General features: G+C 29.2%; 1 long non-coding RNA gene across 1 annotated transcript; it reads left to right on the top strand.

Annotated features, from left to right (window-relative positions):
* The first annotated feature begins 157 nt into the window (after positions 1 to 157).
* On the top strand, positions 158 to 11,746 carry LOC128997324 (uncharacterized). The gene is made up of 2 exons (XR_008491120.1): positions 158 to 296; positions 11,585 to 11,746. It is a non-coding gene; the product is annotated as an uncharacterized LOC128997324 (long non-coding RNA).
* The last annotated feature ends 6,586 nt before the right edge of the window (positions 11,747 to 18,332 follow it).

Below are 18,332 nucleotides of genomic sequence, written 5' to 3'. Positions count from 1 at the left end.
CATTGTCCATTACACTGCAAACTGAGTTTTTAACTCATCAACCAAATAATATTAAATGTTAAATGCAATAATTTTAATGTCAATGACTACATTCTTTATATAGGAGTTCATTAAGTTGTTTACAATTAAACCTTGAAAATAATGATTTATCTTTACCTTGTGTGTTTATAGATCTGGGTGCAATTTCTATACATTTCTTCATTGAATATGGAGAACACTTCAATTCTTACCTAGGCAGCATGATGTACAGAGTCTGTGATAGACATCTACAACCTGTCAACTCACCAGATTCATCTGTAAGTAATTTTTATTCAAATTTAAAAATAGTAATTGATTAATATAACATGACATCTTCAACATACAGTAAAACTGCAGCATTAATCAATTATAGTACTTGATTAGGGATAATGTTAGACTTTTTAGTTATGTTAGGGGCGGTTTGGGAGCTCAAGCCTAGCTAATATGTGCCTAGTGTTAAACATACCTAACTTTAGTCCCCGGACAAGAAACCAGGCTTGGGAGCTCATGTCTAAGTTGAAATGGTCATAGATCATAGTCATGACTAAGTTACAGCGCAGCTAGATGGACAGGGAATCGTGGGGAATTTAGGTTTTGATGTTGGTAATGGCCACTGCAGAGCATATTACTGTTGACAACAACAAATGATGAACAATTGAAGATGGATACAATTTTATCTTGGTATATCAACGGTGGCTAATTAGTAGACTATGGTTTAAGTTTCTGCATTATACCATTGCAAAAATTTAGTTTTGTAAGATCATTGATTTACATCTCAATGATGGCTATGTTTTATCTCTGGTACTACACCTTATAAATATGTACAGAGTAGCATAGGCTTCTGAAAATCAATATGATTTCTTTCAGAGATCAAAAACATTAGGTAGCCTAATCATTTAACAAAGATTACTCAGTGTGTGGAACAGTAACATCTGAAACTCGGTTTCATGCAATAAAAAGTTTTAAAATTAAACAGCAATTTCCCTGTATAATATATAGGTATTGACAGAAATAAAATAAAAAATATTTTGTAATTGCGGAGGTTATGATAATATGAAGCAAATGTATATCTGTTAATACTTACAAAAGAATTGTTGTAAATTAAAAAAAAATTTAACATGACACTCTTTTATTTAACTTCCCTATAGTGAAGTAGCTATTACCATAGGCAGCACTTAGTTCCGGGACCAATATACTTTTCCATTTTGATGTCCCTAGAGGCCAAAAACATTTCCTATTCATTCATCCCTATTTGTTCAAGTGTTTATATATGTATAGCCTATATATCATATACACGTACATAAATGTGACAAATTGAGTAATTTTTGTCTGATTTTGATAAAATTTGGCATGAAAGTGTTAGGCATGATAAACCCTAATAATTTCACAAACCAGCATGATCAGATCATGGAAACCCGGGGTTTTATGGGATGAAAATAGTTTTTTTCTCAATTTTAACCCCTAAAACATAAATCTTTATCTTTAAAATATTTTAAAGAGTATAAAAAACAAATATTGAATAGTTTGGATTACAGAACATATTGTTGTTTACATAGCAAAGCTAGGGAAAAGTGAAAATTGCTTTATAAAGTAAAATACAGTGGTTATTTAATACAGTATTAAACATAAGGAATAAACAGTAGGCCTACTATAAATTACAATTTAAATAACTACAGTGCATATATCAATAAATACAGTATACATACAATAAAAAACTACTGTACTGTGTATAGAGTACAGCAATGAAGCATTCGGATTAGTGGATGTTCAGATTACAGGGGTTTGGATTAAAGAGGTTCTACTGTATCTTAAAATGTTTTGTATGGTTATTGGCTACAAAGACTATTCAAAAAATTTTTAATATAAAATTCCCATGTGATTCTCATGGAGAATAAGTTAACTGTTGTAGTTTTGTAGTTTATGGATATATTTTGATGAATCTTGGCAAATTTATTTATTTTATATAAAACTGTTAATATTTTGGTAAAAAACACTTTATTGCCCTCCCTGTAGTAGTATACCTACACATAGGTAGTTTTAGTTACTTGTTAAACCTAAAGCTATTTAAATAAATTTAATTGAAAGTCTTATTAGGTTATTGGATATTCACTTAATCTTTAGGTTTTCTGTGGTGGGAATATTGATTTACTGTACCAGTATATATTTTTTTATACTTCAAATAATCTAGGTACTACATTTTGATGTAACTAGTACTTGTCAATGACACTGAACTGAGCTCAATCACAACACAATTAAAAGTAAATTATTATGACTGTAAGCTATTTGCAGTTTTTTATATTTTGTTTATTATCTCTTCAATCTTTTGTAAGGGATGAGTGGGGGGGGGGTATGTGTGGTTGCTAATTTTTTCCTAGCTAATAAAATATTTATAATTAAGGTATGGATGCTTATAACCAAATCTCATTTGAAATAAATTCTATTCAGGCTCTATATTTTTATTGAAGTTAACAGTAAAAACAAAAACAAAATAATATTTCATTAAATTACTTCATGCAAGATTTTCTTTTATTTTGAACAAGAGAAACCTAAAAAAAAACTTTTATCAAATATACTTTAAGGGTAATGAAATTATTCAGAATTTAATAACAAATTCCAATATAACATTCTTTTACTTAATATGTAAACAACTAACTTGTTAATGAGGTAATACCAGCATGATATTAACTTAAACCTACCCCCTGGTAGGACTAAAGTTGGGGACTAATCTCACTGATTTTTATAACGAAAACATATCTCTTAGTTCTGAAATTGGTCTCCCAAACCCACCGAGACTATCTCTTAGACTAGCACCTAAGTCTACTTGACTCCCAAATCAACAATATTTAGGCACATGATTATCCTTGTACAAGTTAGGTGCATGTCTAACTGAAATTGAGCTTACAAACCTGTTTTCAAGGCAGCAGCCTAAAATGCCAGAAATATCTGGATTTAGTCACAGACTAGCACTAATACCAAGCTCTTAAACCACCCCTTAAAGTTGAAATAAATTATTTTCAAGATTAAAGAAACTATTCAAAATTAGACAACAGGTTTGCTGAGATTATTAAGCTTTTAATCATTAATTTATCTTGAGAAAGTTTCCAGATGAGGTTCATTAAGTCCAAAAGTAAAATATTAAATAAGCATAGTAATCTTATCTGAAAAAATTATCAACAAAAACCACATATTAGTTATATATATGGTGTACAGTTTACCTTACATCTAATTATACTATAATTTTTTTAAGATTTTACTATTTGTCTAGTCATCATAGGATAGAAACCCTTAACTTAAACACTTACCTATTATTCTATAATTGCCACAATTTTAATGTAAAGAATTGCCTTACATATGCATATGGATGTTTAAACACTGATATATTGAAACGTAGAAATTAGCTAACTCAGGAACTTTCTAACTCTGGAACTGGCTAACCATCTCAGTCAAGAATTGGCTAAATCCAGAACCTGCTAACTCAATTTTGTCTTGTAATGGAATTCACTAACTCTGGAAGCTGCTAACCTGGCCATGCCCACTGCATGGAGCATTGCCAACCTTGTATGATGAAATAATGAAATGTATTTTTTATTTAACTGTACAACGGCCAATTAAATATTTATGATTTTGATTTTTAGTATAAATTCCATCAGTATTATAGGAAAATAATAGAATATGAAAAATATTGAACATTGAGCTTAATTAGTACCAAATAATTAAACTTCTATGAAATTAAGCTAAAATACACACAAGTTCTCAAACATGGAAAACAAATGTAATCATAATGTTGTAATAAACCAAAACTATTAATTAATACAGTCATCAACTATCTTAACTTTCATAACTAATTCATAGATTTAAAATTAAAAGTTTAACGTTGAATCATCCAACTTACATGTAAAAATATAACATAGACTACGTTTCACTGTCTATGTTATGTATAGTCCCGGGTCCAAGCCATCCAACCTTGTTAAACAAAAGCAGCCAGTTATGAGTCTAGTGTTTGACGGAGAACATTATTACTTGCTGAGCATGGTCTGTAAATACAATAGAAATCTGTTTTTGCAACCGCTCTTTAGTTTGGGTGCACTCAGATTTTTTGCAGATTTTTAAGTTCACACTTGCCTTTATATTAGGTTTGCACTTGTATTTAGTCATGTTTAGACTTTTTATGTATTTAAATGTTTGTTTTTTAGATTAAATTTTGTAAATGTGTAAATTGTTTTTTAGGTTGGTTATAAATTTCCTCGTAAAATCCCCATCTGGCAATCTCAAAAATCTACTTTTTGTCCCATCTTTTTCCCTCCATTTGACAATACAATTCCAATGGGACTAACTATGTTCCAAGCAGTGCTGCTATCTGTGGGTATTTAGCAAACTATGTCAACTCTCATTGTAAAGCAGGACATCACCACATGTTATTTGCAATTCATCAGACCAAAATTAAAAAGCCAATTCTATGCGGCAATCGGGCTTGTTCTACACTGAGGGCAGCGCTGCACTGGGGATATACCCGCCATTTGACGTGCCATAGCAAATGTGTTAAAACACCATTTAACTAAATAAAACATTCTAATTATAACTAATAACACATCCCCTAGTTATATAATCAAAAAATAAAGAACAAATCATGAAGTTAACTATAAAATAATAGAAACATAATTTCATCAGCACTAGTAATCAGTGTCACTAGACATAACCTAGACAAGAAAAACAAGCTTCAAATTTTACAATGGGATGTAAAGTTTACTTGTGTTGGTTAGTCTATGGTAAAACTGTAATACATTTTCCATCCTAATTATAAAAATAATATTAAATATACTTCTAAATATATTTATTTTATTGACTATGTTACTCTTACTCCTAATTATTTATAGGATACAGCATTATGATACTGATACAATCATAGGTACTACACTTTTGACAACACTGGCCAAAAATTTTCATGCTTAGCTCCTATTGGATGGTGCATGAGGCTTCTAATTAGGAGTTAGTGAGTTTCACTGAGATACTGAGTTAGCAGTTTCTATTGAGGATAGAATTCACTAACCTAGCTCTAGAGTGGGTTAGTGGGTTCTGGAGTTAGCTAATTCCAAAACTGAACAAGTTCTCATCAACCAAATTTAAAGATAGAGCATTTAATATGGGGTTAGTGAGTTCTAGAGTTAACTATTTGAATCAAAGAAAGTAGAAATACTAAGACACTTTCTAGCAACTAAAAATTATAAATTAATATGTGATTTAAAATTAACTAAATTGTCAAATTCTTAAACACACAATGAACTAGTAGACCTAGATGATAGTATTATATCACACAAAATTAGTCTAGCCTACAATGAGATAATCCAGGATTCTAACGTGTTCATAAATTATTAATCATTTAGAATTTTATTGGCTCAGATTATATATACAACAATACTGACAATGTTTAACATACGGTTTTCTAGTTATTATTATAGCCACTTGGAAAGTATACAAAAGTTTTGTTCTTGTACTTGTTTAACACCAAAGTAACATTTAGAATTTTATTGGCTCAGATTATATATACAACAATACTGACAATGTTTAACATATGGTTTTCTAGTTATTATTATAGCCACTTAGAAAGTATACAAAAGTATACAAAAGTTTTGTTCTTGTACTTGTTTAACACCAAAGTAAAACATACCCTAATAATTAATAATAATTAAATAATTAAACCCTAATACAGTAGACCCCCTCTTAACCGACCCTAATGGGACCGGACCTAGGTCGGATAACTCAAAAGGTCGGTTAAAACGGGCAATCCCTAAAATCATAATATAATGAAGTGCTATTCATTTGGAATTATATAATCATTATTTTGAAGTCATACTTGCATCATTTATAAAATAAACTACTCTTATCTCCTTTTTCGTATTGACAGAAAAGTCACAAATAAACACAAAACACGGTTAAGTCAAATAGGCCTACTTTCAGTGGAATATATTATAATACTAGGCAAGAGTCAATAAAAATGTATCAATAAAAATATTTCAATAATTTTAGTACTGTAATGTATCAATTGATACAGTACAGAACCTTTTGTCGAAATTAAAGATGCAAGCAACCATATTGTTACAAGACAGGATGTTTATAACCTCTCAATGGAGGCTCCAGGCACAAAAACTATTTTGACCTTAGAGTTTTAAACCCCCTTTCCCTGCCCTCCCTACAAGTTGTGTTGTTTCTGTTTGTTTACTCCAGTGATAAGATAATCAGGTAACGCACTTTATGATGTTATAAATTGTCCATAAAGATAACAAATCAGATCAGATGTGCTCACGCTAAGAACGATGATGACAAACTGACAATAGGCTATGCTATAATTTTTGTGATCAATACAAAATAATTTATTCTTAGTCATATCCTGTGGAGATAAGCGTATGGTTCAGTTCTCATCGCCCAGCGTGGGAGTGGAAATGCCGAGATTCCTAGAAAGCGGCGGTTAAACCGAGCTGCTCTCAAAGCAAGGTCGGTTAAAACAAACTGTATTATTTTACGATCGAAGGCGGATAATCCGATTATCGGTTAATACGAGGTCGGTTAAGAGGGGGTCTACTGTAAATAGCTTAGTTAATCACCAAACGTCCATAAGTAATTTCTATTTAAATTTGAAAATAATAATTGATTAATGTAACATGACGTCTTCAACATACAGTAAAACTAAACAATAAACATTTACAGTGCTTGATTACCCCAAAGCTTTGTTTTAGATTAAATCTACACTTACTTGTGTACACAGAATCCTACCTTGATTTAAAAACTCAAATTTATATGAATTTTGTCAAGTTTTCTCCCAATGTTTATCATAAAATTACCTACAAAAATATTAAATAACAAACAGCTGTTAAATTAAGATTATTTATTCTAGTTGTCACTGATATATTTACAAATGCCACAACTATTTCTAATCAGCAGAGGCTATTCATATGTCAGACATACACCACTACTGCACACATCTGTTCTAAATAGTGCCATATTACATTCCTAATCCAGTTACTTTTATAACTCTGATTCACTATATTTTCCCCAGTTATCAAAACTCAAGAACAATAGTTTCACTTGCGATTAATTAAACCGGTTAAGTAAGGCACACAATTTTTATCTCACTTGGCTTGGATGTATTAATAAAAATATTGGCAAAAAATTTTATAAAAATTAAACAAAATTGGGTTTTTAATAGTTTGTTATTTTATTTTCAATTTCAAAGAAGGGAGGCCAAGTTTTTATAGCCAAAAACACTCTCACTAATCCAGTAAATATAGAAAAATGATTTGAACCTTGATTAGTACTCTAGTTTTCTAGGAATAGGCTGCAGAAAATTATATTTTGGTGTCACAGACAGAATGGACAGACAAACAAACAAACAGACAGACAAAAATTGAGATAAACTTGTTTTGGCTTTTTAGGGTATAAAATGTAAAAATAACCAAAAACTACATCATTGCTTAGGTGTACAATCTAAAAATGGTTTTAAAACATGTAACATTATTGCTAAAAAATTTAACACATTTTAGAATTAGGCAACTATTTACTAGTAGGCCTACAATGTTTTGGTTCAAACTATTAGGCCTAGATAACAACTTAGTCTATGTTATCATATTTGTACACGTAAGTTGGACGGTTCAATGACAAACATTTCATTTTAAATATATAAATTAGTTATGAAAGTTACGATGGTTGATGACTGTATTAATTAATGATTTTGGTTTATTACAACATTACGATTAAATCTGTTTTCTGTATTTGAGAACTTGCATGTATTTTAGCTTAATTTCATAGAGGTTTAATTATTTAGTACCAATTAAACTGAATTTTCAATATTTTTTTCATATTCTATTATTTTCTTTTATACTGATAGCATTTATATTTAAGATTAAAATCATAAACATTGATGGCTGTTGTACAGTTAAACAAAAAAACACTTTTTCAAGATTTTTTTATTGTCTTTGAATTACTTTGGACTAGTTATCTGTTAAAAGTGGAATTGATAACAAAAAACAATAACCTTTACTGTATCTTCATTGTTACCGACATTTTGAAATACAGCAGTGTATGATTATTTTGTCGTACAAGGTTAACAATGCTCTGTGCAGTGGGTGCAGCCGGGTAAGCAACTTCCAGAGTTAGCAAATTCCGCCAAGACAAAATCCAGTTAGCGGGTTCTGGAGTTAGCCAATTCCTGACTGAGACGGTTAGCCAGTTCCAGAGTTAGCCAATTCCTACATCTCTGGTTTTGATTTTATTTGGTAATTACAATAGACAAGCTCCTGAGTCAAATGAGGGGGTATTATTCTAGGTGGATACAATTTCAGTCCATATAAATTTTAATCAAACATGGCAAATCTACTTCCTTTCAATTAAGCTATTAATATTTATTAAAAAATATAATTTATTACCTTATCTATAACAACAAACCTAGGTATATGGTCCTTGGTTCTTGTAAACTACATCTCTTTAAATATAACTGTTTTGAACAAAAATAATTCCTTGTATTTTTACCGAGAAATTATAAACTGAATATATTACAAAAGTAAACAAACATTATAAAAACAATATACCATCATCATTTACATCAAAACTTTTTATTGGTTTACAGACTTCAATATTACCTCTTTTTTCAATCTTATAACACAGGATTTTAAAACAAATGAAATAGTAAATTATATATTTGATCTATTTCCACAACATAAACATATTAATGCTCCAAAAACTTGTCTATAAGGAACCTTTTTTGTCTCTGTCTTTGTTTTAACTTCCTTTTCTATCTATAAGTTTTCTAAACCAATTGAAGTTCTTCCACAGTTATAATCATTCATGTTGAATTTCTTTGTTTCTTTATGTAGCATGCTTGACTAAGTAATTGACTAAACTTGTTCCTTCAAAATTTCAAGTCCCAAGTAGTGTGAAACATTCATAGTTTTGATCTTGAATTCCTTATCTATAATTTGATAACATATAAAATAACTATAACTTTTCTTAACTCCTATTGAAAAGGGTATTAAAACCACTTTCTTTTAGACAGTTGCTAAATTTGTCATTCCATTTAACATGACACTTGTATTTCAAGTCATATAAACTTTCCTTCAACTTATAGTATTAACTAGGCTCATCCTCAAAACCCTCTGCTTGTATGTAAATTTCTTCTTCTAAATCATCATAAAGAAATACAGTTAGGACATAGAATTGTTTTAAAACATGTTTTTGTTTGCTACAATGTTTAACATTTATCTCACTGTCCCCATTTTAGCTATTGGACTAAATATTTTATTAAAATCTAGTGTCTTCATTATCATTTCTTTGTACTTACATTTAATCTTGTAAAGACTTATTTTCTGGAAGATATATATCAGGAATAATGTATTCATCTTTATCATCAAATCTTCCAATTATACATATATGTTTTTTTTGAAGAGTTGATTCATTATTTTTAGTTATACTAACTTTGTTTTTCCTAATATATTTTCTCTTTTTTGAAACTCTTTTCCAAACTAAATCTATTTCTTGTTGTGGAAAATTATTAATTAAAAATGAAATAAAGTTTTCAATTTGTAATACATAAATTGGATTTAAGTTTGAAAACTTTGACCTTACAATAAAAAATTTTAAAATATTTTCAATAATTTTCTTTTCCTCTTTAGATTTTAATGTTGACTCCATGTTTATATTAGAGCTCTAAAAAAGCTCTATTTTAATTACCTCTATTGCAACTAAAGTGATCTAAAATGCGTAGTAACTCTTATATCTGGATTTAATTTGTAAAATAAAACAATCAATGTACCATTGATATATCAAATTGATTAATATTTAAATTGTTATAACTTATGTTGTTAGTATTAAATATTGAATCATATTTCAACTAAATATGAAAATATAAATGCACTAAAATAATTGATTGCATAAACAAAATATATTTTTTCTGAATCAAATAAAATTGTAAGTCAAAAATTAAATATTATTAAACTAGGAATATACTTATTGTGCACATAGTTAAATAAATAAACTAAAAATAATAATTTCAATGTGCATAATTATAAATAAATAATTGAAAATTTAATTTAAACCTACATATAGGACAAGTATTATGGCTTTCCAGCCATTCAGCTATACATGTTTTACAAAATGTATGTTTACATTCTAAAATAATATTTTCTTCTGTTACTACCAAACATATTGGGCAGTCAATTCTGGTAAATAAACTAATATAAGTTAGGCAGATTTTATTTTGAACATTTTTACTTATTGAAATCCCCCTTGAAATATATATTTTAAAATCAATTAATCTATAAAACTTAATCAAATCACTTTCAGTTAGAATTTGACATTTTGAAATTGTAGGCCAATGTAATATATTTTTAAATATTTCTAAAAGAAAAGAGTCAAGTTTCTGGTAACCACTTATAAAAAAACCAAAATTCTTTCTATAACATTCTGGACCAGATTCCAATCTTGAATATATTAACATCATTTGGCCACGTGTTAAATTTTGATATTCCAATAGATTTTGCCAGATAAAATTTGTTTTATCATTCATCAATATCCATGTATTAAACTCAGTTGATAACTTTTTATTTTTCAATAATATATTTACATTAAGTTTATTATAATTTTTTAAAAGGTAGGGTTCAGGCACCTCTTGATAACAAATTAAAACATTCCAATCAATTTCATCTTGAAGCTGGTTAAGAACCATAGGAGTTAGGTTTTGGTTTTTAACCAAAAGAATAAAATCAAACTTGTTAAAATATTTTATAATAATTGTTGTAGGAACATTTTGAAATTTGATTAATTCATTAAAGTCTATCTTGTTTTCAAATGTTGTTATAAACCTTTCAGAAAAACATTCATTTTTATATAATTTTTTCCAATCTTGTTGAGACATTTGTAAAAGTCTCTGTTTAACAATGTTAAACTTTTCTTGTACTATGATTTGGAAACTTCCATCAGAAACCTCATTTTTCAAGGTATTATATAAATGATATATATCTGTTGGGTCATTCAAACTACTAACAAAATCAATAACACCTTTCTCTGTTTTTATTTCATTAACCATTTTCCAAATAATTTTTTTTCTATTAATAAGTGAATTAAATTCTACTCTTAAATTCCTTGCAAAATCTTTTAAATTATTTAATGTTAACCTTTCCATATCTAAATATAAGATGAACAAATAATATAAATACTTACTAGATTGTTTTAAATACTAAACAATAATAACCAACCAATGTTGATTACAAACTAATGCATTAACAAAAATATTAATCCTTTATATAGAGTGAGAAAAATAAAGAAACCTTTACTTTGGGCAAAGTATTATAAAAATACCACTTCTCTAAACCAATTATAATTATATTCATCAATACATCAATATATAAATTCTTAATAATTTGTCACTTTCAACCTATCCCTAATATGTAAACTTGACATAATATAATAGTGGCAGTTAATTTATTTAATTTAAATTTATTTATGTAGTATAAAGCCAAAGTATGTATACAATAGAAACAAGTATTATTCTGTTTTATTTTATCTTATATTATTTTAACAGGTTCAGTACCAGCCTGCTGTTATATCTGGGTTTAGAGTCTCCAGACACATGGGAGTAAATGTGAAGATTAATGTATTTACAAAAATTAGTATAATCTAGTAATTGTATAACTTTACCCTAGTGTTTATACTTATTTGAAATAAATTTTATATTTTTTGTGTTTTTTTCCCCCAATTTTAAATCCATCCAGCAGTTTATGTGTGATTGAACTTTAAACAAACACACATAAAGATGAGTCTGGTGTAGAGTATTCCATTTTATTTAAAAGATTATAAGTTATTTGAGTATTACCTGTTAATGTTTATTTATTTTCTGTTCTTTCATAATGCAATGGACCAATTTAAAATATTTTCCATTTATGATATCATGTATTTCCTGTTCAATCAATGGTATTTTCTTCTTAAATTTTTGCATTATTAGTTTTATCTATTCTTTACTACATTATAAAACTTGCTGTTCCAAATGGTAGGGAAGTGTAAATTCAGTAAAATATAGGGTAACTATTTACCATTAGTGTGACAAATAGACTCTATATGTTTTGTTCTAATTTTAAGTTATAGGAGATCTTCCCATCTAGCAGGCCTAAGCAGCAGTCTCCCTAGTGAACAGTGTTGTGAATTAAAATTTAAAATTAAGCTTAACAAGAAGCATTAATTAACTGGTCTAAAATATTTAGTGGGTGTAAGGTCTCAGGTATGGTATTAAAAACCTACAACCCAATCTTTGTTAAATTAAAAGGCACTTAGCCAAACACAAGGTGTTTTTTGTTTGTTTAATGGCCAGATTACTTTTTAATTAAAATCAACACCTTGTAACCAGTGTAGAGTCAGTGTTATATGTTCTATGTCCTGTTAAATAAATTATTTTCCTAATAGTATATTTATTAACCATTCATTTGTATCTGATTTATTCTTGTCTAATTTTTCTGTCTTTTGTCACACTATTGGTCATCCCTAAGAACTTTTTTAGTCATTTGCTAATCTCTGTGATGCAGTTTACTAAAATATAATTTCAATGAACAACTTAAAATAGGTTTAAAACAAAACAGTATAACACATATTAGTTACTTTCTTGTTAAAAGGAACATTCATTGTTATCAATTTTTTTTTCAATATATTTGTTTGCTACACAATCCATATCTTTCTGTTTTAAAATCTCCAAACACATTTAAATTACAAATTAAGGACTTAGATAACCTTGTTTTTGAAAAAATAAAAACTTATACTGAATTAGAAAATGAAACTAGTCTATTCTAAACTAACTTAACATAAAACAACTAAACTGGCTCTAGAAGCTATGTTAGTGTTTCAAAATTCTGTTTGATAACAGAAAAGATAAATCGGAAAAATGGCTATCAACTGGAATTTTGAAATGTTATAGTAAGTTTGGTTGGTAAAGTTAACTTGTAGTTTTGGAATTTTGAAATGTTATAGCAAGTTTGATTGGTAAAGTTAACTTGTAGTTTATACAGTTTATAACTGACTGATAAAAATACAGCCAGAATAGTATATTTTGCCCTATTCGACAGTCACTTGAGGAAAAAGTTGTGATTTTCTGGTCTCAACAACTATGGAGAAGATGACCTAGGTAAAAGGTATAGCCTACTTAATAGTTTCATTTAAATAGGCCTTTATATTTTTTTAATTGTTTGATACTGAACAATAATTATTTTTTATCCTTATTGTAGTTGCCAGCTGATAGGCTATGTTTCAATTTGTTATTATCAATTTATTGGATAGAAAAATAAAATATTAATATTCAAAAAGAAATCATCAATAATAATGAATGTTCTTTTTAACAAGAAAGTGCCCAATCTAGTTTTAAATCAAAAGTTACCTCATAAAAGCAGTCTTAATTAAATGAATGAATGAGATTTTCATGTTATATGGGTGTATATTAATAGACATCTGAAAGATATTCTTAATCAATATTTAATTAGATATCCATAGGACATAAATACACCTCTAAAATGATCTTTAGACAAATGTATACCTTTTTAGATGTTGATCAGACATATAATTTCAAATATTTTATAAATGTTTAGATTAATGTCTTATAAATATTTAAAGAACTCTACAGATATCTTTGGATATAAATAAACATAAATATTAAAATAAATAAAATAATAACATAAATAAAATAGATCCATCAGACATTCTGTGCTATCTGGGTTAGGAAGGCTTGTGCCATTTTATGTAAATTTGTATTTCCTGTTTATTCCCTCCTGAATTCCCACCAATATCCCACTATTACCCCATTGCATCTCATAACCATCATATTAACCACCCTGAGTTCTCCATCACTATTTCTCTCCAGCTACACAATTATATAGTAAAGAGAATTCAAACAGTTTATAAACAAAAATGTTGGTCCCCAATGTCATACATGACTAGATATCAACATAATTATCAAAGTTAATGTTAACTAAAACTTTTAATTTCTTCTTCTCAAATTTTTTTGCCATATTCAATATAAAATATTGGTAAATATTAATTTAATTCATATGAAATAAGTTGGAGGAATAAATCTTATATTGGTTTTTTTAACTATTCAGAAAACATGAACATTTACTTTATAGTCTCACAATGTATTGTAAAATTTACTGTCTTCCTCTGTTGAACTGATCTTTAACAACAAAGGGATATATTCTGTGCTAATTAAAATGTTTTCACACCTTTCAATTGAAAAATAGTTAGGACCTATAAAATCTAATACATGAAAGTCATTAACTAAATTTAGACACTCTAGTGAGGTTAATGCTAAATCTATTACCAATAAACCATTTTATTTTATAAATGTTAATTTACCACTAATATCAGAGGGTGTGTAGCCATTTAAAACTGTTAAGTTATAATTATCACAAAACTTTAGCACTTTCTTGCACCCCTGATGAGTTGCACCTTGGTTTTCAACGTCCTGTAGCTGTGGTGTTGTCACTGGACCCATACCAAGAAGGTGATATGTCTGACTATAATTATTTTACTCTCTTCACACCTTTAGTCATGGTGCATCAAAGTGTAAGTTTAGAATATAATCTTTCTAAAGGTATACAGATTATTTTATAACCAAAACCTTACAAAATGTGACTATTATAGTTGCACTACAAGTTGGAGGGTTAAGCTTTAATTTTCAAAAAGTCTAGCAGCTTATGTTAGAATTCTAAACTAGCTTTTGATTAAATCCATTTGCTTAAAATAACAAATGTAAACATTTATAACACAAGACCCAAATTTAACATGCATAGATACATTCAAAAATACCCATGAACTTTTAAAAAATTAATGTACAGTTGAATTTTTTTAGCTATAAGCAGTTGAGGTGAACCTATTTGGCTGTAGTGGATCATGTGTTTATTTACATCCGTTTCAATTGCGGATTACTCCTTTCCAATGCGCATGTGCAAACAAACTGTTCCATGGGAGCTGTGACAAGCGTTGGATGGATAGAACAGAACCGGTTTCGGTTAACTTCTCTTTGTTCTCCAAAGTCAACTCACTCACTAACTCTTTGTCTGATTCTACTTTACCACCACCACTACCCTCCTAGGCTTGGCTTCCTCCTCCTTGTTCTTAGCAGAGCCTTAGTTGGCAAGTCAAAACGGAGTAAACATAGGTAACTAATATTCTGAAATTAACAGCTAGACTGAAACCACCTATTAGGTCAGGCCAACTTCATCTCTGTGTTACAAGGAACCTAATTTCTCACATTCCTTTTTATTATTCAAAAAGCTTCATACAGTACCGGCCCTAATCACTACTTTATAAACAAGAGTGTTATTTACTTTATTCAGGCCTAAAGACCCAAACAATGTGAAGCAAAGGGCTTAGTTTCAGCACAAACTAAAAAATAAGTATCAATTGATTTGTAAATAATACTTAACTGGCATGGTATAACTTATATAATATTCGTTTCCATATTTTGAGATAAGCCTAGACTAGATTAGTTTACACCAATTAATCCATTAAAGTTCCAAGTTTAATTTGTAATCTATGTCTAGCTTTCAAATACATTACTGTAAAGTTTTTATTGAGACCTCACTAGATCCATAATTTTGAATTGTAATATAGCTGACTCAGAACATGGCGAGTTCAAAGTACAGTAGATTCTTTCAAACCAAGGCAGCAACTAAGGATAGTAAGTCAATATTAAAATTATTGAGATTTTAGAGGAGGGTTAAAATTATTGAGATTTTAGAGGAGGGAAGTTAGAAGGGTGCATAGATAGATATAGGTTAAAATAAGCAAAACAAGTAATAATGCTTTGGGCAACTCACCTACTTGTTCTGCCTAAGTACAATAACAATATATCATTGTATTATGCATAAAAAAGACTTTGTTATGTGTATCGGCATATTAACAAAAACACCATCTGTGGAGCCCTAGTTTTTAGTTGTGATGTGGGGGGAGGACTTGCACATTAGATATTGAGAGATATCCACAACAAATAAAACCAAACCAACAGATGAGCAAGAACCAGGAAGTAGACTAAATAAAAACAAAGCACATACTAATTGGTAAAAGTAACAACCTGTCCTGTGTGCTATATCACGCTATATTCAATTCATTGTAAACGTTGTAACAGATAAATCTCAAATCTGATATCACAGAACTACAGAATAGTTTACTTGCACATGTGCATTATGAGAAGAGTAATCTGCGATTGAAACGGATGTGTTTATTTGTGTCAAATTTTGAGGTTAAAAAATCAAAATAAACAAACTGGCATATATTCTTGGAATTGACAAGTTAAATATACTTTAAACTTACTCCAGCCTAATATGTTTTTATAAAAATACCTAGCAATTTAGATATAATTTACTGTTAGAGACATGATTTCTAATTCCAAATCAACTAATGAATAAGTTGTTACCATACTTAATTATTGTTTCAAATTATAGGTGATAATTACTTTGAAAACAGTTAATTATATAGTAAATTATATGAGTAGGCCCTAAATATTAAAATATTGAATCTTGTTGCATAAGTTAACTTGCATAAAATAACTGTTGAGATATACAGTAATGATGATTTATGTTTAGTTTTGAGATCTCTTATCATCTCATCTCAATAGACCCACATTTTGGGATCCAAGTTAGGGACCAGACTTAAATAATCTTAAGATGACGAGATAAATCTTTATAGACTAAGTTTTTGACCCATTTATACAGGGTGACACAAAGGAACCGGACGTTTTTAAAATAAGTAGTACACAGTAGTTAAAAGGAATAAACTGGTTTTAATACTGTACATAGTGAGGTAAACATTTGCCATTTGTTACAAAACCGTCATTTTTTGAAAATGACGTCATGCATACGGCGGCCAGGTACTTATCTACAAATGTTCATTCTGTTCTGAAAATCCGCTGAAACTCGGGTCAGGAAGTTCAATGCCATTGATATCTTCTGTGATTGCAAACTTCAAATCCTCTAGAGTGCGTGGTTTATGAGCATGAACACGCTCCTTAAGAAACCCCCTAAGGATATAATCACATATAATCACTAGTGGACAAGCCAGATAATTTTGGTGGCCACGGCATGTCACCAAAGCGAGAAATCACCTTGTTAGGAAACATTTATTCAATACTACTCTCCCTCTGGCGATGTTTTTGGGTGTTCTCGTAGTTCTAACAAGGCCTGGTGGTTTCTTTCTTGTTATATTCCCAGTAGTTCGAAACCCTGAAACCCATCCTAATGGCGAATTTCGGCTTGGAACCGTTTTATGGCGTTCAATATTAAAATGCCGACTGAATTCCCGCTGGATTTGACAACGGATTCGCCATTTCGGATCAAAGTATCGTATGCAAAAACGCGATGGTCTAGGGTCCACTGAGCCATTTCAACAAAAATGCCAAGCCTCCCTGAAGGTAATGACATAACTTCAATCTTCCTACCACGTGCAACAACAATGGAACAGCTGTTTAAAAAACGTCCGGTTCCTTTGTGTCACCCTGTATTATAATTAACATCTAATTGTATTGCTGATAATTCATTAATGCAATTACTAATGAGATAAGTTGCCCTCATACAGTTGTACAAACAGGATAATATAACATTATATAATAGGCCAAGGAAACAAGATTCAAGTTTGGTTTATAAAATGTAGTAGTTTAAATACGGATTTTTCTAACTAAATAATTTCATTTTATTTTAAATGGGCATTCTTTTATAAGTAATACAACACGGCCCCTAAATGCTTAATTATTGATTGCCAACATGCCAGTTTGTTTGTTTTGATTTTTTAACCTCAAAATTTGACACAAATAAACACATGATCCACTAAATAGGTTCACCTCAACTGCTTATAGTTAAAAAAAATCTGACTGTACATTCCCCATATACTTAAAATATTTGTCATGATAAGACAATTTGCACAAAATCATCCAGTTTAAAATATCTTAGGTGTATTTGTTTGTTATTCTTTCAATCTATTACCTTATTAAAATCAGATGTAATAATTAATTGCTATATAGTATTCTGTTATACCTATTTCAGCTTAACTTGAACAATCAATATTTTTATCCTATTTCAGCTTAACTTGACCAATCAATATTTTTATTAATATTTATGAAGTCAAACAGGATAAAGGGTTTAGTTTGTAATTCCATAGACAAACTTAATATAAGATTGTTTACCTACTATTTCAGTGGTTATTTATATAACATCAGTGCCCAAATAATGTAGGCCTATGCCTATCTCTATAATAGTAAAAAATAGTTTACAACCATCTCAATTTTATTTTATAACATTGAT

This window comes from Macrosteles quadrilineatus, unplaced genomic scaffold (assembly GCF_028750875.1).
Source record: "Macrosteles quadrilineatus isolate MER2022 unplaced genomic scaffold, UCM_ALF_1.0 Scaffold_6__1_contigs__length_79288215, whole genome shotgun sequence".
In the NCBI taxonomy this organism is placed as follows: Eukaryota; Metazoa; Arthropoda; class Insecta; order Hemiptera; family Cicadellidae; genus Macrosteles; species Macrosteles quadrilineatus.
This window is presented reverse-complemented; position numbering and strand designations above follow the sequence as displayed.